Source organism: Propithecus coquereli, unplaced genomic scaffold, assembly GCF_000956105.1.
Source record: "Propithecus coquereli isolate 6110/MARCELLA unplaced genomic scaffold, Pcoq_1.0 Scaffold350, whole genome shotgun sequence".
Classification (NCBI taxonomy): Eukaryota; Metazoa; Chordata; class Mammalia; order Primates; family Indriidae; genus Propithecus; species Propithecus coquereli.
The window spans coordinates 615,661-638,936 of NW_012149175.1; positions in this window are offsets into that span (position 1 = coordinate 615,661).

A 23,276-nucleotide genomic window follows, 5' to 3' on the forward strand; every position below is an offset into this window, starting at 1 on the left:
AGTTTTTTCTTTTGACCTATTATTAAGAAAATGATATTAATAGATTTCTTAAAATAAAATCTTTCTTTCATCCCTGAAACTAATTCCTCCTTATTATACGGTATTATTCCTATAATAGGCAGGTGAGTTCTCTTTGCTAATGTTATTCAAAAGTTTTGGGATGATATTGTGTTTGAACTATAGTTTTTTTTTTTGGACTCTTTGTTATACAGACTTTACAACTTTTCTTTCTTTCTTTATCATCTGAATAGTTTAAATAGTACTGTATCAAACCTTTATTCCTTAAAGCTATGACAGAATTTGCTAGTGATGAGTTGAAATATTTGCATTTTTACTATTTATGAACTTTCTGAATACATTAAGCACATCCTTTCAATATAAAAAATGCTTTTATTAGAGACATAATTAGTTTATTTAGGAATTTAAACAGAGTTGGATGTAATCTTTATTCCCAGAAAAGATCTGTACGTTAAAGGTATAATGCCTAAGATTAAATAAAATATATCCTACTAGGAAGAGTCCTGAAAATCAGAACTCTAACACTATACATTGTTCTGAAGCTCTAGACTTACCTGCTTTATAGTTTTTTCTCAGCACGGTGGGCACACTGACTTGCGGAAGAGTATAGACACATTACCATCACTGAAATTTTCCAAATGTTAGGAAGCAGCAATATGTACTGCTGTATGTAGCAAGTACTTTGTTCTTTTCAATGACAGAAATATTATGGATAAAGTAGTTCTTGTCAGGTAAAACTATCTTCAGGTTTCTCTGTTAGCCCGTGTTTGCCATTAAACTTTGAGAATTAGCTTTGAAATATGAAAAATATTATAACTAAAATGGCAAGGGTAAGTTAGCATAGAAGTACAAAGTTTAATATTTACTTCTCTATTTTATAAACATGTGTTTTTGAGCACACCATTTATAAGAGTCTGCATAAAAATGGGAAAGTTCTGGCAAATGTACTTTATATTTCTTCTGTGAGGATCGTGTGAAATAGATATTAAAGAGAATTATTATGGTACTCTTTCCACCTTGATCTATTTACTAATTTAAACAATAATATTTAGAATAATTAAAACAATAAATATAACAATAGAACATAAGACATTTTAGACAGCTATGACCAGAAGAGAAAAATAAAACACAGAAAGGGAAAAAATTAAAACTCAGCAAAGAAACAAGATATACTGTCTCTGCCTTTCCCCAGAAGATATCTGGGCTAAAGTGGGTGGGGAAGGGATCATATGTATTATATGTCTCTATATATACACTTATATTGTTTAGTAAGTAGATATTTAGTAATTGGTTATTGAGTGATTCTGCATTTATAACTCGCCAGGAAATTTTATAATGTCTATGTAACTATGTGGTAAAGAAGAATAAGAATTCTAGAGGCAGAGAAATTACTTTAGAAGTAACTACAATATTTGAGTGAGAAAGTAATATGCATGTAAAAGTCCATAACAATTTTGTCTTTCTTATAAATAATAGCTCTCATTCTTATGAACTGATGAGCTTTGTTCCATTCGATTACTTATATATTGATTTTGATATTCCCACCTCTGCTTATTTTTTACTTTATAAAACATCTTTACTCCTTCATTTGTAATGTTTTGAGATTGGTTTTTAATTAATCTAGTTAAAAGAATCTAGTTAGATGTTTTTAAAATTCTACAAGAGGGTTTACATTTCAATAGGAGATTTTAACTCACCTATACTTAATGTATGACTACTAGGTTTCATACTATTGCCATCATCTTTTCTTATCTTCTTCTTTCTTAAAGATTTTCATACCATATTCTTTCTATTCTGCTTTTGCCATATAACTTAAAAGTTTCTATGTTCAATATTTTTATCATTATCACTTTATTTAGAAGACATTCTGATTTAATTTTTGTAGCAATTAAAATTTCTTAAAAGACACCCAATTATATTGATCTAATTATCTAGATCTGTCACAGCACCATTTAAATTTTTTTATGTTTCCAAACACACAAAAGTAGAGTGTATGAGAAATTCTCACATACCCCTTCATCAGCATCAACAATTAATATTTTCCCATGCTTCTTTTTATCTATTTTCCCAAGCTTTGAATATTTTAAATCAAGTTGCAGCTATCATGACATCTCACCTTAAATTGTTCTATGTACATCCCAGGAGACATTTTCATACCTAGCTACTATGATATTATTACTCACAGCTAAATTGACAATTTCTTAATATGAGTAAGATCCTAGTCAATGTACAAATTTCTCTCAATTATTTAAACAAAACACTTCCGATTGACTCTATTTGTCTCTTGCCTCTTTTAAATCTCTTTACACCTACAATATCTATCCCTTCCCTCATGTCTTTTTCAGGCCACTGACTTGTTAAAGAAGACATTCCAATTGTCCTCTCAGCTCACATTGTCTCACATTCTGAATTGTCTGAATGTTCCTTTATGGTATTACCCAGTTTTTCTTTAATATCCCCATGTTTCCAGGGAATTTAGATTTGAGGCTTGATTAGATTTAGATTTTTTTTTTTTTTTTAGATGGAAACATTTCAAAGCTAATTCTGTGTTGATCATATCGCCTTGCCTTACATCAGGAAGTACTCTGTGGCTTTTAGTGACGCTGAGGTTGTTCACTCTGAATGTGCAAGTTTGACCTTTACACTTGAAATATCTTGATCAACTTTTCATTTATTATTGTTTTTTAAAGAACTATTCATTAATGACCTTGTCTGAGTCATTTACTTCTTAAAGAATTGCGAGATGGTAATTTTTTAATTACACCATTTGCCTGCTTGTATTAGCTGGAATTTTTCTATGGAAGAAAGTTTTCCTCACCTAAGAGGGCTACTTGCTTTCCTTATCATAAAGTTCATACAGAAAGATGGGATAAAAGCCTAACATTTTTCTTTAATTATCAATTCACAGAGAAATGAGTCTGTACTGCAGCAACCTCTAGTAGTTAAGACAATGGTTTTTAATTCTCTTTATGTAAGATAGAGATGCGGGGACATTTCTTTCTCTGCTTTTCTCTTTAATCTCAACAATTGGTCTGTAAAAGATTTTTAAAAGATGAGCTCAAATTTCTTTGCATTCAATTTTTTAAATCTATTTGAAACATTGTTTACATGTATATTTGTTTTTCACTTATTTCAATGTGTACTGTTAATTATACCTCAATAATTAAGGTAGGAAGCCAGGAAAAAACAAAAATAAACAAAAAAGGACTTTGGGCATGGCAAACAATTTCACACCTATCATGACTGCTGAGGACTTCCACATTTTATAGCCCAAAACAAAAGGGGAGAAGGTTAAAATTTTAGATATTAAGCATTAAAAAAAAAAGATTTCTGTCCAAAATTGTTAAACTTTAGAAAAATAAAAATTAAAATATTTAAATGTAAAAAAATAATAATTTTGAGCAATGATTTCCACACTAATTTCTTAATTTGGCTTGGCTTCACCTGTTGTGTTTGTATACAAATAATACTTAGATTTTATATTTCGTGTCCCTGTACTTTGCACACGTAAGTATACATACATGTATCTACTATACAAACTCAACAAGCCAATGCCTTAACATTTTATTATTGTGTATGATGTTTGCTGTAGCTTTTTCCCATATATCTTTTATTAGATTAAAACATTTTCCTCTATTCCTTGTTTGCTAACAGTTATTCTCATTAATGTATGTTGAATTATAGCTAATGCTAATTTGCTTAGTTAAAATAATTATGTGATTGTTTTTTCCTTTAACCTGTTAAAGGAAATTACTTTATGGTGAATTACATTAATTCTCTAATGTTAAGCAAACTTGATTGTTATAATTTTTATATATATTTCCGGATTTGGTTTGTAATCTTTTTCTTAGGACATTTCACTAGTTACATCGGTCTGCAATGGTCCTTTTTCATACTATTTCTGGTTGTTCTGTCAGTTTTGGGAACCATTTACAATGAATTGTGATGTTTTCTGTATCTGTTCCATGAAAAAATTTCTATATAATTGGAATTAATGGTTCTCGTATTTTCTTTGAAGGAAATATTTCAACAATGAATTCATTTTCTTTTGTATTTTTAGCTGCTTTTCCTAATCATTTGTGTCATGGCCTTGAAGGTATTTTTAATATTAGTATAGGTTTCTTTTGGTTAGCATTTACATTGTTCATGCTGCAGTCTTTCAAATTTCTTCCAAATTTAAGTCCTCGTTTTGTACATATTATTTATTTGTATTATTTTTGCTTTTTTCTAAATTAATATTATCAGAATTTATTTATTTTATTAGTTTTCTCCGTCTTTTTGTGGGATCTTTTATTAAAATAAATGTCTGCCCATATATCTGGTTCTTTGTTTTTTGCAGGTACGAAAAGGGTTATACTTACCCACACACTTGAAGTTAAGCTTGGCCATGTGATTTGCATTGGCCAATGAGACATGAGGTGATTGTGTCACCTTAAATGTGCAAATCTTCATGCTCACTTCCCCTGCTGTGGCAAATGCTGAACCCTTTGATGAGATGAAAGAGATAGTAGGCCTCTGTCAGCCTAAGACCCTGAGTGATTTTAATGAGCAGAGTCTCCCTATTGACTCCTGGTGTTATGAAATACGAGTTAGAAATAAAGCTTGTTTTTTTAGCCACTGATATCTTGTTGGTGTTTGTGCCATAGCATAACTAGCCTATCCTGACTCTGGAACAACATATTAACATCTGTTATAACTCATGATGGCTTATGGATTTCCATTATATTATTTTTTATACTTTTTGTTATTTTTGGATGATTTCTTAATATTTAAAATAAATTAAGAATAATGTTTAAAAATGTTTGTCATGGTTATATATATTTCTCCATTTTATTTTTCACTTTATGGTTTTTATTTAAATCAAACTAGAGAAATTTTTTTCTTATGCATTGTAGAGTCTTCCAAGCTAAGAATGTGTCGCTCTTTGCTGATGATATGATCTTATATCTAGAAAACCCCGAAGATTCTGCCATGAGACTACTGGAATTGACAAACAAATTCAGCAAAGTCTCAGGTTACAAAATCAATGTACAGAAATCAGTAGCATTCCTACATGCCAACAACAGTCAAACTGTGAACCAAATCAAAGACTCAATACCCTTCACAATAACAACAAAGAAAATAAAATACCTAGGAATATATTTAACTAAGGAGGTAAAAGACCTCTATTTTCTCCATTTTAAAAGCATAGGAAAGCATAGGCTTGGGCTGAACAACTTGTTCCTGGGTCAAAATGGCAAAGCAAATTCCCAAAATATTTAACTCAAAATTCCCATGATTACAGTCCATTAAAAACACTTTTATTTTCTTTGCTTGAATTCAGTATCTTCATGTGCTTTAACATAGAAGGTTATTAACTAGAGGCCTTTCCAGGTTTCTGGTGTCAGGATCCTTGCCTTGGATCATATTCTGGGAGAGACACTATTGGCCTGCTATAATACATGCAATAAAACACTTGGGAAATGATCAGGGATCACTGCTCTGAAACTATATTTCATATTTTAATAACCTATCCATTCAATAGGTAATTCTTATCTCTGTATACCAGGAATTCTGATGGGAAAGCCCAGCCATTGGAAAGCTTAGAAGTCAGCAAACTATGGACCTTGGGCCATATTATCAGTTCATTCCAGAGCTTCATTGATTCTAGACCAGCTTTTATGTTACTCTCTAATCTTTGAGAATTTCCACGTGAAGAATTTCCATGTCAAGTAGGTTCTATAAATACGGACTCACAGAAATTTCTCACAGAAAACTTTCTATTGTTTCCCAAAGTCCAACCAGAAATAAGCTTGTCAAAAACAACCATAAATTCTTGTCTCTTCATTAAACTGGTGGGTAGATTTTTGTAAGTCATTTTTTTTTACCCTTTTTCTAGGGATCATACTTTGCAAAGTACAGGCTTTATGTAATATTTTCTATTCTTTGTGAAGTATGAAAACATCAGTTTCTAGATCATTTCTTCATGTATAAAGTGTTCCAAGAAATCAATAACAAAAAAATCAAAAGTCCAATAGAAAAATGGGCAAAGGCCAAAAGCAAACAAGTCAGAGAAAAAATATATATTATATATATATGAAGGGTCCTTAAATGCATGAAAAGATACTCATCCTTTTGCATAAAATAAGACTAAATTTGAGATGTGACATGTGAGATGGCATTTTACATCTATAAGATTGGAAAAAATCCTAAAGTTTGACCTGCCCTTTATGTGCCAGTCTCCAGAGGAAGAAACATTTCCTTGTAATGCTGGCCAAACTGTCAAAATGATACAACCTCAGTGGAAGGCTATCTGGCAGTGGCTTTCAAAATAAAACATGAACTTACTCTATGATTCAAAAATCCCACTTCTGGGAATTAATCCTACAGATATATTTACAAATGTATATGATGATGTGATTCTAAGTGTATATTCTGCAGAAGCCTGTGTCCATTACTAAACAATTGCTTTCCATATAAAACAATATTAAGCAGTTTTTTAAAAGAACAAGAAGGTCTCCATATATTAATACCTATGTGGAAATAGCTCCAAAATTAGTGTTAACTGAAAAAAAGCAAGTCTCCCAATATTGCATAAAAAAGGTAGTTTACATTTTGTGTATGAAAATAAGAACAGATTTACATTGACATGTGCTTATTGTTGCCTATGCAACACTGGAAGAATACATAATAAACTAATAAAATATATTATTTATAGAAAGAAGGGGAAGTGTTGGATGGGAACAGGGATGAAATTAAAGCTTATTATACAGTTTTCATTTTTGAACAATGTGAATGCATTATCCATTCAAAAATAAAATATAAAATCCATAACACCAAACAACTAGCCCTTAGCTGTCAAAATCTCTGTAGGGTCAAAGATTGCTCTGGGCCATTCAGGAGCTTATCATTCTGGCTCTAAATTTTTTCTTGATTTTTGACACCCAGGTATTTTTTTTTCTTGTGAACTGAGCTATGTATTTAAAATTTTAAAGATTTATCTAGCATTATTGTGAGTTTGCAGCAGGAGAGGCCTTCAAGTTGATAGGTCTTCCAAATTGCTAAAGCCCCAGTATATTCATAGAGTTAAGCAGCCAAAGGGATTTCTCAAAATGCAAAGAGCAGAAGGACATTAACTCTGCAAACCCACACAAGGAACAAGCTTTATAAGGCTCATTCATGTGGTTTGTACTTAAATGGTTCTTGGTGTACTTAAATCTTCCCTTCTTGAAGAGGTAAATAAATGAAAGTCAATATTGGTTTGTATATATCATGAAATTTCTTAAGTATGATGTTATGACTATTTCTTCTTGTTTATAGAGAAGTGAGTTCTGACCTATGTATTCAGTTTCTTATAGTGAGTATATTTAAATGTGCACTACATCAGAGGTCATTTGTTTGCTTTTGCAAGTTTTTAGCTCTAAAAATGTTTTAATCTCTGAATATTACCAAACATCAATGTTCTAAATTATATAAAATAGTTGAACTAAGAGTAATCAAGTCTTTCATTCTTCTGAATTGGTTTTAGGAGGCATTAAGCCTGGTTTAAAAAAAGACTCTGATCCTGGGGCCAAGATGGCCGACGAGAAAAACCGCCAGCCAGAGTGTCTCTGCAAGAAAGATAGCTTTTAGAAGAAAGTGAAAAAAATAAACAGGCAGACAAACATAGATCGGACGAGGGTCAGAAGGAAGGGTGCCTGAAACTACAGGAGACTTCACGGGAAGAAGTTGCGGAGAACTGGAAGGAGAAAGGCTCCTGAGAGGCTTGGAGACCAGTGACAAGGGTAGGTCGAGCATTAAATTTCCCCTCCCTTGTATGTCGGACTGCTGGAGTGGTTGGAGAGACCTGCCAACACCAGCCCAGAGACGGCTGTCACCAGTGAGCGGTGAGCCTGTTGCGGACAGGGCACCAGGCTCCCAGCTCCCTCAGGGTGTCTTCTAGCCCACAGACCAGAGCTGATTGGCAGGCGCCATATTGCTTCATTCTCCCCTTCCCCTTCTCGACTGCCGGCTGCCAAGAGAGGCAATTTAGCCAACACCCGGAGACATGTGCAGGGAACGGGACTTTTCTTTTTGGGGCCCTACAGCAGACTGAGGGGTACCAAGACTGTGATCTCCCTACCTGCCAGCACTCCCAGGTGCTGCTTGCCTTGGTGACTCCAGGAGAGCAGGGCAAATCCCGAGGTGGAGAGACATTGATGCAGCTTGGGCACCCCGTAGGTGACTTGAGACCAGCACTCCTCTCCCTGGCAGGGTTGGGGATTGATCTCCAGGGCCCAAGGGACAGGCCTACAGACCAGATCCTGTACACCCAGGTCTCGATCACATTGCCTGGGGGCGCAGGAAGGATATTTGTGAATGAGCCCACTGAGGTGTGTGTGCCCTCAGGGGCAGATCAGCTTGCTTGAGGGGCAACCCTCCAGCCATGGGAAGGCCGTGAGCCCAACCCAGGCTGTGATCCTGGGCAGGCAACCTCTCAGCCTGCATCACAGCCAGAGGAGATCTGCTGGTTTGAGGTCCTGCCTTCTGGCAGAGGCCTGGGATAAATTGCGGAACAGGGAAGGGTGGAAAGGAGTGAGGCCTGCTCCAGACTGCAGGTCTCAGACAGCCACACCCCGACACGCACACTTTTCGGCTGAGTGGGGCCATTTCGGCCCCTCCCTGAAAGCTTTGCCCAGAAGTAGAGAACAGACCTTTGACCCCTGCTAACAGCATTTGTGGAGCTTGAGGGCAGGCTCACCCAACCCAGCCCCACCCAGCCTGGCTCCCCCCCACCTGCCCCTGCTGAGGTGACAGTAAGGACACACTTGGAAGTCCCAGGGCCCCACTCACCACATGAGGCACTCTAGAGAGCCTCTCCAGAGGAATGAGAGCTTGACACAGGGCCCAAAAACAACATTGCAGCTTACTCCTCCCACCAAGTGCCACCTACTAACAGGGAGGTCAATTTGCACATCCTTTTACTGCATTTACTGACTCATCACACAGGGTCTGGTCTATTCTCACCCACAAGCACCACCTACTGGCTTAGAAACTAAACAGGTGTGTCATTATCTAAATGAAAATTCCAAAGGTAAGAAGCAACAGCTGCTTCAGATGGGAAGGAATCAGCAAAAAACTCTGGAAATATGAAGAATCAAACTGAAAGGACACCCCCCAAAAGGGAACACCAGCTCTCTAGCAATGAATACCAACCAAAGTGAAGCTGGTGAAATCCTTATATTTGCAGAAATCTGTCCTGTAGCAAAGGGAAAGACACAGCTAAAGCAAGAGAAATTCCATTAACAAGGTTAGTTCTTATGCCTTAAATTTGAATCTTTATGTTTAACTTAGAGACACAGAAATATTAATAGCTGTGGTTGGTATATCACCTCTAGAAAAAGTCCAGAATGAACTGTCTGTGCAACTAATGTTAGAAATAAAAGAGGAGTGAGGAATGGCTAAAAGTTTCACCAACTATCCTTACCAGGAGGGATTGACAGTTAACATCAGAATCATGCTATTACATAACTCTGAGTTACTAGTATTTTTTTTTTCTTTTATTTCAGCATATTATGGGGGTACAGATGTTTAGGTTACGTATGTTGCCCTTGGTCCCCCCCCAAGTTCGTGTTTCAAATATGTCCATCCTTTGGGTGGTGCGCATTGCACTCCTTGTGTATACAAATACCTGTCCCCTCCTCCCTCCTCTCCCCTCCCCCTGGCCCCCTCCCCCCACCTCCCCCACCTGCCCAACATCCAATAGATGTTATTCTTATATGTGCATTTATGTGTTGATTAGTTAATACCAATTTGATGGTGAGTACAAATGGATCCCGTTCTTCTGCTCTTGTGGTGCCCCACTTTGGATAATGGGCTTAAGTTTAATCCAGGAAAGTATAGGAGGTGCCAGATCACTGTCGTTTCTTATGATTAATATTCCATTGTAAACATATACCAAATTTTTATAATCCACTCATGGATTGACGGGCACTTGAGTGTTTCCACATTCTTGCAATAGTGAATTGTGCTGCCATAAACATTCGGGTGCAGATGTCTTTATCGTAGAATGTTTTGTGCTCTTTTGGGTAGATGCCTAATAGTGCTATTGCTGGATCGAATGGTATTTCTATTTTTAGCTCTCTGAGGTATCTCCAAATTCTTTTCCACAGAGGTTGCACTAATTTGCAGTCCCACCAGCAGTGTAAAAGTGTTCCTGTCTCTCCACATCCTCACCAACATTTGTTGTTTTGTGTTTTTTTGATAGAGGCCAATCTCACCGGGGTTAGGTGATACCTCATTGTGGTTTTGATTTGCATTTCTCTAATGATTAGAGATGTTGAGCATTTTTTTATATGTTTGCTGGCCATTATTCTGTCTTCTTTTGAAAAGTTTCTGTTCATTTCCCTTGCCCATTTGTTGATGGGGTTGTTTGATTTTTTCTTGTTGATTTTTTTGAGTTCTAGATAGATTCTGGTTATCAGCCCTTTATCAGATGTGTAGAGTGTAGATGTGAGTTACTAGTATTTTTAAATGTATTTATGCCCAAGTTTTAGCTGTGTATTACATAATATATCTTCTTTATATGCAATTGTATGGTTACCCTACATATAATAGATTATCAATACATATCGGTGTCTTTTATTCTTTTAAAATTAATTCTGTTAATTATGGGTTGCAATTTTAATTCATAAAACTTTCTACATCTTTGCTAAGTCTATATGCAAAGATCCCCCTTTGTCTAGCTCATGAGGAGATACTCAAATAAGATGATCCAATAAGTACTGAGCATCAGCATATAGCTGCTGTAAGAAAGCTCAATTTCTTATAAAACAATGCTTGAACAAGATGTGTATTGGCAAGACTGTCCTGTTTTGTCCACCTCCTGAAATTGTAAAAGGACAAGCACATTTCTGCAAAATATGCTTGCTTGTATATATGTGGGATTGATGTTGATAGTGGGGTTGAGGTTGGAGGGGGTGATATAAGTTCCCTTGTTCCAGGCCTTCTTACTATGTGGGGTTTCTTTGCTTTTCCAGTCCTGAGCACTTGTGGTGGGGTTACGTGACTCCATTTGATTTAGCCAGCTGGCTTGAGTCTGTGTCTATTTATACTTGTCCTATGTTTACTGCCCTGAAGCTGGACCCTATCCTTGTACTCCCTTGTCTCATTTTCAGGCAGAATTCCTGTAATGGTTCAGCTCTGCAGCTCACTTTATTCCCATAAGTTCTTTCTATCTGGCCCATAAATAGCTTATATCTGCTTGAGTTTCTTTGGAAACTGTTGCTCACTGTTGCCTCCTCTCCACCATGAGGGACTTAGCTTTAACTCATGTTTTCCTCAAATATTCCTACTCATTTTACTCCAGACTCCCTGAAAAAAAAAAAAAAGAAAAAAAAAACTTGACCCCAATTCCTTCCAGGCCTTATGGCCATCCGAGCACAGTGGTGGATCATACTGGTGGAAGCTATAGTTGAGTATTTTATGACTTGTGTAACAAAGGGGTAGGACCCTTAGCACTTCTAGAAGGTAGGAATAGGCCTCTAAACGTACTTTACTCCAAATTACTTCTATGTGGAAGCCTGTTTTCTTAAAATTATTAATGATGGATTCCAGCTATCTAAACAAATATTTTCAAATAGTGGGTATTAATGTAATGAGTAGGAAATGATAACTCAAAATTTGTAAACAGCTTATGGTGTGTTGTGAGACAGTAGAAAGACTTTCGAAAGTATTCTAAATATTTGCTTTACCAAACTTTGTCTTTCAACAAAAAGCAGAATAACAAAAATCTGAAAATGTTGCCATCCATGTATTAATAATTTATTTATTGTTAGTATCTAGTCAAGAATTTGCTTAAAGACAGTACACAGAAGAATATGAATGTGTGAATTGTTTTCATGTATTAAATGTTCATCATGGTGTGCTGGAAAGGATAGGGAGTCAGTAGCCATGAACATCTGAACTAGGCTGAGAACTTAGCTGGCCACTTATAAGCTGTATGACATAGAATGGCTCTCTTGACTTCCCTGAGGCTCATATTGTCTCATTTGTAATAATAAGAGTTAGGCATCCTCTCTTTCAAAGGCTTGAATAGGGAAAGATACATGAAGCCACCTAGCACAATGTTGATCAGAGTAGGTGTCCAAAATGCATTAGTTACTTTTCCAATCTGTTTTCAAAAATAAAAAAACTATTCATCTAAATGGAAAACTATGCAAAAGTGAGCCTATCAGATGCTGTCAAATTTCTGCTGTATTTTTCTTCTTTGTTATTTCTACACTATAACGCTTGGCAGTGACATGTGATAGAGACACCAGAATGCCACCAAAGAAACCTGGGAACCTCAAGGCCAACAAATGTCAGAAGATGCTTATAAATAAAACAATTCAAATGAATATCTAACTAGCCAGTTGCAGAACTAACCCTTAACATCTTTTAACAAGAAGGAAAAAGTTAACAAATGAAGCAAAAATGATCTCATCTGGACTTTTCATTTAAATGACTTTTGTCTGGTAGTCTCCAGTGCCTTTCACTTTACTTCCCACTAAAATATTTATGAAGACAGTGGGAGAAATGTTACAAAAACAATACTAAACACTAAGGTCCATAAGCCACCTGAAGTCAGATTTGGGGAGAATTGTTAACTCTCATATCTTTGTTAAACATAGAAGAGTTGATGTGGTTAGAAAGAAAAAAAACCTACTGAAGTTAACATCACAGCTCACCCAGATTTCACCTCATAAAGAGAGATGACATTTTGCACCTATCCCACTCCACTGTAGGTTCAATGATTGGATACCTAACATTAGGAGCAAACAATATGGAAGTACTTTTCTTTTATCATTTATTTATTGCATTTTGGGATAACCAGAATAGTGCATTTCACTTCCTTTTTTTTTTTTTTTTTCGCCACATGACCTCTATTCTTTTTTTGTTTATTTAGTCAAAAAAAGAAAATCCCAGAAAGTCAGCTGGACTGTTACAATAGAGATCTAGTTATAAAGCATTATTGCTTAAAAGGTGTAATTTCTGCAAGTGAAATACCGTAGGAAGAATTGGAGGCTGGCAGAAATTTCTAGTTAGAATATACCATAGGAATTGCATCAGTTTATCTAATTTATCATTCAGAATAAAAGAAAACAGGAAATTTTCCATAGGATAAATAGCAGTCTCGGTGGTATGTAGCTGAACTAGGCATATCCTTGCAAGAAATTGAGAATTGATCTAGGAGCTGTTTATATATTAACCTTCTCTCCAGATGTAGATTTGAAAGAGAGATTTAACCATTATCTAAGTTTATATAATTTGGACCAGGAGTAATCCACATAATCTGTGTGTTGGCAAATATAAATCTGAAAAGATTTGGTTACATTCAATATTGGCTACAGAAAAAGAAGCAAGAGAGAGTAATGTAAAAATACTATAGGGCAAGGGAAAAGAAACATCCAAAAACTGACAAGAAGAGAATATTTCTGAAAACAACCTAAGATATAATCCGTTGTAAGGTTTAGAAAATGAGTAGAAATTCTCAAGCAAATGCAAAAAGTCTTAGCCTCTTAGAAATAGGAGCAAAAAATTATAACAGGAAAACCATTACAATGCATTAAAAGGATGCTACCAAGAGGTAAAATGAGAGATGACTAAGGATTTCCGAAAAATAAGAAAAAAGTTAAAATCCACTGTTAAGTCAAAGAAGCAGAAAAGATACTTCAGAAAATTAAATCAGTGTGTAAACTTCCAAAGCTGTCCTAGAATGTAGAGGGAAAGAATGAAGAAAAGTATGATAGAGAAGATGAAGGACATGGAGTACAAAAAATAAAGAGTCGAAATACAGATAATAGATTTAACTGCAAAAAACTCAAGCAACAAAATACCCAACTAAGTCAGAATGAGTAATAATGAAAAACATCAATAAAAATAATTTTCTGAGTCAATAAATGATCTACGAATGTGTTCAACTTATTATATTCCAAAAAAAAACAATAAAAGTGATATACATTTAGCTATAGTAATTTTTAGTTGCAAATATAAATTAAAAGTTCTCTTTTTGTCCAGGATACAGAAAATTAATAAACAAAATAATTTTTCCTGCTCGATTTGTTTTTTGTTTGAATAGATTTAAAAGTGCAATGTTTTTTACATGGCTATATAGCATAGTGGTGAAGCCTGGGCTTTTAGTGTCACCATCACCCAATAGTGTCCATTGTACCCATTATGTAATTTACCGTTCCTTACCCACCCCATGCTCCCACGCTTCCCAGTCTCAGTGTCTATTATTCTACACTCTATGTCCTTGTATACACATTATTTAGCTCCCACTTATAAGTGAGAACATGTGGTATTTGACTTTCTGTTTCTGAATTATTTCATTTAAGATAATGGCCTCCAGTTTCATCCATGGTGGTGCAAAAGACATGATTTCATTCTTTTTAATAGCTGAATAGTTTTCATTTTCTTTATCCACTCGTCTATTGATGGACACTCAGGTTGATTCCATATCTTTGCTATTGTGAATAGTGTTGCAATAAACATATGAATGCAAGAATCTTTTTGATATAATGATTTATTTTCTTTTGGGTAGATACCCAGTAGTGGGATTGCTGGATGGAATGGGAGGTCTATTTTTTGTTCTTTGAGAAATCCATAGTGTTTTCCATAAAGGTTGTACTACTTCACATACTGACCAACAACATATAAGTGTTGCCTTTTCTCTGCATCATTGCCAACATCTGTTATTTTTTGACTTTTTGATAATAGCCATTCTGACTGGGTAAGATTATTTAATAGTATCTCTTTGTGTTTTTAACTTGCATCTCTCTGGTGATTAGTGATATTGAGCATTTTTTCACATGTTTTTTGGCCATTAAGCAACAAAATATTACCCTCAACATGGGAACTAAAATCAGAGTACACTCAGACTGTTTATACAACCATAAATATCAAAATAATAAGCAACATTCAATGATAATACTTATCACTTGAGTGCTTATTGCATGCAACATGCTTATACATTTATCTCCTTATTTTAAACCACCCTATAAGGTAGGGAATATATCCTCATTTGGAGAAACTGAGAGTCAGACATATAATATGACCAAAATACCATAGCCAGAAAGTTGTGGAATTGAAATCTAACATAAGTCTACTTGATTCTAAAACATGTGCTCTTTTCATTGTAGTATGCAGCCCCTATGACACTTAGTAAAAAATGCCTTTGATTCAAAATTTAGTAGTCAGCTAGATTGTTTTCAGCAACAAAAGCAAAAGAAAGGCATCATCAGATAAGCAAAGTAAAATTGCAAAGCTGTGTTTGAGAAAAGGATTTTGAACCAGATGCCTAAATTCTCAGTGATTAGGAATATCCAAGAGTCTCAAATGGTAACAGAGGTAAAGATCTGAAAAAAGGCAATGAAATGTTTTGTGAATTGTTTCTTTAAAAACCCACGCTTTTTGGGAATTAAAACCTACATTCCTTCCTGAAGTCTGTAATTGAAGGGGCAGAAAAAAAAATGTTCTTTGCTCTTTGTTTTCTAGTAGCTTAAACCACAGGAGATGGCTGAACAGAATTGTCCATATAAGGGTCATGAGATCATTGTCACAGGAGATAAGGTCAACTGAAACCACCAATTATAGTTAAACAATAGCTTGAAGCCATGACATGTGACACTGGTCACAGAGACCTGAGCCCAACTGCCAAAAAACCCCATTTAAAAAGCTCTGTTTTTCTGCTTAAAGGCAGAATAATGGTCTTTGAGACACTAGTCCACCACTCTCCTCATTTGCCAGCAAATTAATAAACTTCTCTTTCCTTTTCCTTAAACCACTTGTCCTCATTCTTTGCTCTCACTGATTTGGCCTCAGGGACAAGTACCAAACTTTCAGTAACAAAATTACCATGACTTTTAGAAGCACACCATGACCTCTCCGGGTGTTAAAAACCTTTACCATGAGTGTGATTCCTTTGGAAGTTTCAGTAGGAAGTTAGTTAGGAGGGGTTTATTTCATTGTGTGGGTGAGGGATGATGGAGAGGTAAAGAATAGTCTTGTTTCAGAAAGTTGAAACGCAGAAGTCAGTGCAGAGACATAGAAAAATGAGAATACTGAAGAGAGGTGATCAAAAGAAACTATACTTTGAATAGGGTCCTAATATTTCAGAAGCAAGCATTGTAGATGTGGTTAACATAACAGAGTGGTTGCAAATCTGCTTTGGGGCCAGAATTGGATGAGGGTCTGCAGTGATGCTGCTATCACCTTCCTGCAGAATTTGCCTCTTTTATACCAGTTTGGATGGTGATTGTCCGGAAACACCATCCAAACTGAAGGCATAGGGAATTCTTAATTGTACAGAAGAGAGTACTTATAAATCCATTCATCCCATAGTGTGAGCTAGATATTGGACGAAAAGGCCAAGAAGTGATAATTTCCATAAACTGAGTATGATGATAGACACCCAGGAATGCCCATGATAAATGAAGTAATGGTGTTTGCATGTGAGGCAGCAGCTGAAATAGTTAAAGCCTCAGCCGGGTTCTCCTTCTCCACAAGTATTTGTGAAAAGGAGGAATCTATTTGTTCTCCTTCTCATGTATTTGTGAGAAGGAGGAATCTATTAATATTTAACCTCATGGGAGGGAATCTAAACTGGATAAATCTTTTCAAAAGAATCTCACTGTGACTTTGGTATTGCTAAACCCAGGACTGCTTTTTCGGTGGGAAAGACTCCTTGGGATTTCCTGTCCTTGTCTTTGTGATAGACTAGGAGTAGAGTCAGGCCACACCCTTTTTACCTCTTGTTCATTTACCCATAAGCCAGCCTATAAAGCACTAGCAGCTCTCCACCCTTTGCTGCTCTTGAAAAGAAATCATATTATTTCTCTCCTTGAACATGTAGAGCTTTGTATAAATAAATTCAAGGCACCATTATTATATCTTGTGAACTATGCAAATACAAAGATTCATCAGATCACCATACACTCACATTTTGATGATCCGGGAGAGAAAGAATTCATGGATAGACCAGCTGAATATACCATGGGCAAATTTCTGTGACTGAATGAAATGCTACAAGATTAACATATTGATGTTGCATGACATTGAATAAATAATTCAGAATACCCCGACATGTTAAAAAATAATTAAACAAAAATGATTTTCTAAGATTATCTTTAAAGAAGTATTTGTTTGGGTGTGAAGTTTGCTTGCCTATTCATTCATTTTTGGTAAGCCATGCTTTTACAGATTCACTTTAATGAAGTTAGTTGCTACAAACTTCACATTTTTCTCCTCTGAGATAATTTAATTGACAAATTATTTTCCTGGTGTTATATTTTTGAACTAGCAAAGGAACAGAAAAGAAACACATGTTAGTGTCATAACAAATGAGACTCAGCAGCTGAGCAGAATGTCATTCCTTGGCTCTCAAGGTGGAAGAGAAGGTAGGAAGATTGCAGTTGAACACAACAAATTAGACAAACATGATTCTTCAAATCCTGAAAAAAAAAAAAGGTAAGTAAAAGCATAGCTGAGAAAACATTACAGCTCTCTCAGAGAGGAAGAGGGCTCTAGTTGTCAAGAAGTTGACTTAAAAAAATTAAAAGCAATAAAAATGATGTTAGACTTGGGGTAAAAACAAGAATTACAGAAAAGTGATAGAGGGTAGAGGGTAATTCAAAGAATATTGAGAGGAATATACTAAATATCAGTTTTTCAGTTCTTTTCTAAGACATAGTTTAGAATATCTTGGGGTAGAAGAAAGAGATGGAAATATATGTGTAAATAAAAGGACTACACAGGGATTATGTTCTCAGCATCTGGACATTCACAGATATAATTGATTGGAGGGGAATGATATGAGGGAACTTGAAGTTTTCAGAACAGCTCTGATTTTAAATATTTTGTTTATTGATAAATTATTTAACTTGCCAATTCTGTTAAGTTTTTGTAATAACTGAGAGGGAAAATGTTAGAGGAATGTTAGATGACAATTAAAGAAACAGAGCTTAGATTACTTATACTCACTCAGGTTTTAGATTGCTGTTTATTTCCTAACACATAGCATAGTTCTTTTTTTTTGTTGCTTTTTAAGGACAGAGTCTTGCTCTGTTGCCCAAGCTGGAGTGCAGTGGTATGATGACAGCTCACTGAAGCCTTGAACTTGAACTCCTGGACTCCAGCAATCCTTCTATCTCAGCTTTCAGAGTAGCCGGGACTACAGGCAAGCACGACCACACCTGGCTGATTTTTTTTTTTTTTTACCTTTTTTTTTCTAAAGATGGGGTCTTGCCATGTTGCCCTGGTTGGTTTCAAACTTCTGATCTCAAGGGACCTCACCCTCCTGAATAGCTGGGATTACAGGCATGAGCCACCATACCCAGCTACATAGCATAATTCTATTTGCCTTTTACCATCACCATTTTAAAATGTTTTGAAAAGTTGATATTAAAATGTTGTAAGGACTTAAGAAAATATATGAAGATGGTTCAGTTGGGTAAATTGACTGCTTTTAACAAAATTGGCTGGCTTTCATCAACTTACTGAGTGTTGTCACAACAGGATATTTGCAATAAAATACTGACATAATAGTTTAAACTATTCATTGTCTCTACTAAATGTGATAACTCTATACATACAATAAGAGAAGGACTGGTTGGAAAAGGTTAAGTTTGTTCAGTTTTCTTTTGTTCAGCAAAACTAGCATTTAATGTTGAAAATCTTTAATAACACATTTGGTGAGGGCCTGTTTTCCATTGTGAAAGAGATTTTTCACAGTAAGTGTTGCAAAGCTCATAAAAATCAGCCAGCTGATTTTTATAAGACCGTCTTAATAAAGGATAGAAGATCAAACAGAGTGGAATGTTTCCATCAGATTGTTCTATATATTCTTGACATAGATCATTGAGTAGTTATTAATATTTTGTACTATGAAGCCCTTCAATACTTTGATCACAGTGATGGCCCCTCGCCCCAGAAAAATATATGTGCCCTTGAAACAGTCTCACATTTCTTTGAGTCCATCTCTGGACTCCTTCGGGGTGTTGGATGATAGGTTAAGTAAGGGTTTTTATTATAGGGTAATATCTGAAATATAATATTACCTTTTTTGCTCATAAATGATTAAACTTCAACTGTTAATTCTCCCTTCCTACCGTCATCAACTTCTCTTTCCTGCCCTTCCCAGTAAGAGATCTATTATTTTTGTTTATTAAATTTTAAAGTACTCAATAAATGTGTTCAAGCATCTGATTTAATGTCTAAGAATCCTTAAATAATCACCTTTCAACACTTAGAAAAATTATTTTAGAATTGTTTTTATGTGTTTCAGTAGTTCATTCCTTTTTTATTACCATGTGGCAATCCATTGTACGGATATAACACGATGTATTTATCTATTGATTAGACATTTGGGCTGTTTCCAGTTCAGGCTATTGAAATAATGTTACTGTGAGCATTCATTTACAAGTATATATGTGTACATATGCTTTCATTTATCATGTCATAAATATCTTGAAGCACAATGACTGGATAATATGATATGCATATGTATTTCCATGGTATCAGTTGTAATTTCCCCTTTTTCATTCCTGATTGAGCTTATTAGAGCCCTTTCTTTTTTGGTTCTGGTTAATCTAGTGAGAGGCATGTCAATTTTATTTATTTTTTCAAAGAACAAAATTTTTGTTTTATTAGTCTTCCATATAGTTTTTTTTGTTATTGATTTCACTTAGTTCTGCTCTGATCTTGGTTATTTCTTTTCTTCTGCTGGGTTTGGGGTTGGTTTGCTCATCCTTTTCCAGTTCTTTGAGATGATTCATTAGATTGTTTATTTGTGATCTTTCTGTCTTTTGGATGTAGCCATTTATGGATATAAGTTTTGCTCTCAGGACTGCTTTAGCTGTGTCCCACAGATTTTGATAACTTGTGTCTCCTTTATCATTTAGTTCAAAGAATCTTTTGATTTCCATCTTAATTTCCTCCTTGACCTAATAATAGTTTAGCAGAAGGTTGTTTAGTCTCCTACATTTGTACTTCTTTGATAGAGTTATTTTACCTATTCTAGACTCTGAATTTCTGGGTAAATTTTAGAATCAGTTTATAAATTTTTACAAAAAAGGATACTGGAATTTTAATTTGAATTGTGTTGAATATACATGTTGTTTTAAGGAAAATTAACATCTTCACTGTAGTGAGTCTTCCTATTTACAGACACTGTGTATCTTTCCATTTATCTAGGTCTTTTTTAATTTCTCTCACCAGTGTTTTGTAGTTTTCGTAAACATGTCTTCCACATCTTTCATCAGTTTTATCCCTATGTACTTTATATTTTGATTCTATTTTTAGCAAGTATCGTTTCTTTTTCATCTCAATTTCAATTGTTCGTTGCTAGCATATAGAAATACAATTAACTTTTGCATATTGATCATGTATCCACCAAATCTACTAAACTCACTCTCAGTTGTGGCAGCCATTGTAGGTTCCATTATGTTACATAGGCAATTATTTTAATTCCAAAGAGAGTTTAACTTGTCTCTTTCCAATAGATGCCTTTTTATTTCCATTTTGAGTAATAATTGCAATGGCTAGAACCTCTGATACAATTTTGAACAGAAGTTATAAGAGCAGACATCTTCACTTTGCTCCTGATCTTAGGGGAAAATTGTCTAATTTTTCACCATAAGAATGTTAGTTTTAGGCTTTTCATAGATACCTGTGGTAGGCTGAATAATGCCCCCTGGCCCCAAAGATGTCCATGTCCTAATTCTTGGCCCCTGTGAGTTTTTTACTTTACATGGCAAAGGGAACTTTACAGATGTGATTAAGTTAGGGATTTTGAGTTGGAAAGATTATAATGCATTGTCAAGGTGGGCCTAATGTAACCATGCAGGTCTTTATAGAAAAGAAGGAGGAGGGTTATAGTCAGAGAAGGAGATGCTGTGATGATGGAAGCAGATGTTGTGTGGAGAGACCATGAGCCAAAGAGTGAAGGGAGCCTCTAAAATCTGGAGAGGGTAAGAAAACGGACTCTTCCCTGGAAACTGTACAGGGAACACAGCCCTGCCAACCTACTTTAAACTTACGACCTCCAGAATTATAAGACAACAAATTTGTGTTGTTCTAAGCCATGAAATTTGTAGTATTTGTTACAGTAGCAAAATAAACTCATACAATACTTTTATCAGATTGAGGAAGTTCTCTTATATCTCTAGTTTGCTAACAGCTTTTATAGAAATTGCTGTGAGATTTTGTCAAATGCTTTGCCTGCATTTGTTGAAATAAGTATATGATTTTAATTTTTAAATTTTTGTTAATATGGTGAAGTATGTTGATTAATTTCCAATGTTAAATGAACCATGCATTTTATAAGATTAATTTAATTTGGCCATGAGTTATTTAGAATTGTGTTGTTTAGTTTCTAATATTTGGGGATTTTCCAGATATTTTTCCATAATTTATTTCAAATTTAATATAATCGTGATCAGGGAACACAATTTGAATGAATTGAATCATTTTAAACTTATTGAGACTTCTTTCATGGCTCAGAATAGATTTATCATTCACGTGCACTTAAAAAGAGTATATATTAGGCTTTCACTGGCTAGAGTTTTCTATAAATGTCAATTAGGTCACATTGCTTGATAATGTTATTCAAATCTTCTATATCCTTGGAAATTTTCTCTCTACTTGTTTAAATCCATCATTGAGAAGGAGGTGTTAAAATTACAGAAATGTATTGTTTCAAAGTCCTGGAGGCCAGAAGTCCTAAATTAAGTTGTCAAAAGGGCCACGGTCTCTCTTAATGTGCTAAAGAAGAAACTGTTCCGTACCTCTTTCCTAAATTATGGTAGCCTCAGGCATTCCTTGGTTTATAGATGTAACATTCTAATCCTGTCTTCAGATGACATTCTCCCTTTGTCTGCACATCATCTTTCTTCTGTGTGTGTCTGATTCTTTATCCAAATTTCTTCTTTTAAGAAGGTCACCAATCTTATTGAATAAGGGCCCACCTTAATGATCTCATTTTAACTGATTACCCCTCTAAAGATTTTATTTCCAAATAAGATCACATTTTGAGGTACTGGGGGTTAGGACTTCAATATGCAGTAGTCTCTCCTTATCTACCGATTTCACTTTCCATGATTTCAATTACCAGCAGTCAACCATAGTTCCAAAATATTAAATGGAAAATTTCAGAAATAAACCATTCAATAAGTTTAAATTGCATGCTGTTCAGAGTACTGTGATGAAATCTCACACGGTCCTGCTGTCTGACTGGGGACATGAATTGTCCATGCTGTCTATGCCATCCATTAAGGGAGGGGAATCTGAGCCTTGGGGCCACATGTGGCCTTCTGGATCCTTGAGTGCAGCCTTTTGACAAAGTTTGGATTTGGTGGAGGGGCTACACTTCACGGTTAGTCATTTAGTAGCCATATTGCAGTATGTTCTTGTGTTTAATCCTTATTTGACTCAATAATGGCCTCAAAGCACAGGAGTAGTGATGCTGGCAATTTGGATATGCCAAAGAGAAGCTGTGAAGTGTTTTCTTTAAGTGAAAAGGTGAAAGTACTCAATTTAAGGAAAGAAAAAAATCATATGCTAAGGTTGCTAACATCTATGATAAGAATCAATCTTCTATCTGTGACATTGTGAAGAAAGGTAAAGAAATTCATATGAGTTTTGCTGTTGCACTTTAAACTGCAAAGGTTATGGCAATGGTGTGATAAGTTCTTATATAGGGTTTAGTACTATCCACAGTTTCAGGTATCCCCTAGGGCTCTTAGAACATTATCTCCTGAGGAGAAAGGAGACTGCTACATCTTTTTGGAAGGAAACAAATCAACCCATAACAAATCAACCCATGTTTCTTGCTTTTTCAAAAAAAAAAAAAAAATCCAATCTAACAATTTGCCTTTTATTTAATTGAGATGATTTGATCATTTACAATGTGCTTATTGGTATGGTTGAGTTTAAAATTATGATCTTGCTATTTGTTTTTTATCTATGCATTCCATATGTTCTTCCCCCTCTTTTCCCCATTTTTCTGCCTTCCTTTGGATTAATTTAGTATTAACTGATTCTATTTTATCTTCTTTGTTACCTTGTTATCTATAACTCTTTGCTGTGTTATTTAATGACTGCTTTATGGTTTATGGCTTATAGTATACAATTTTCACTTAGTATATCCTACTTTCAAGGAGCAAGAACTTTATAGAATATTTCCATTTTTCTCCTTTGGGTCTTTATGTTAGAGTTATTATAGGTTTTAATCTTCATTTGTTAGAAACCCCATATGACATTGT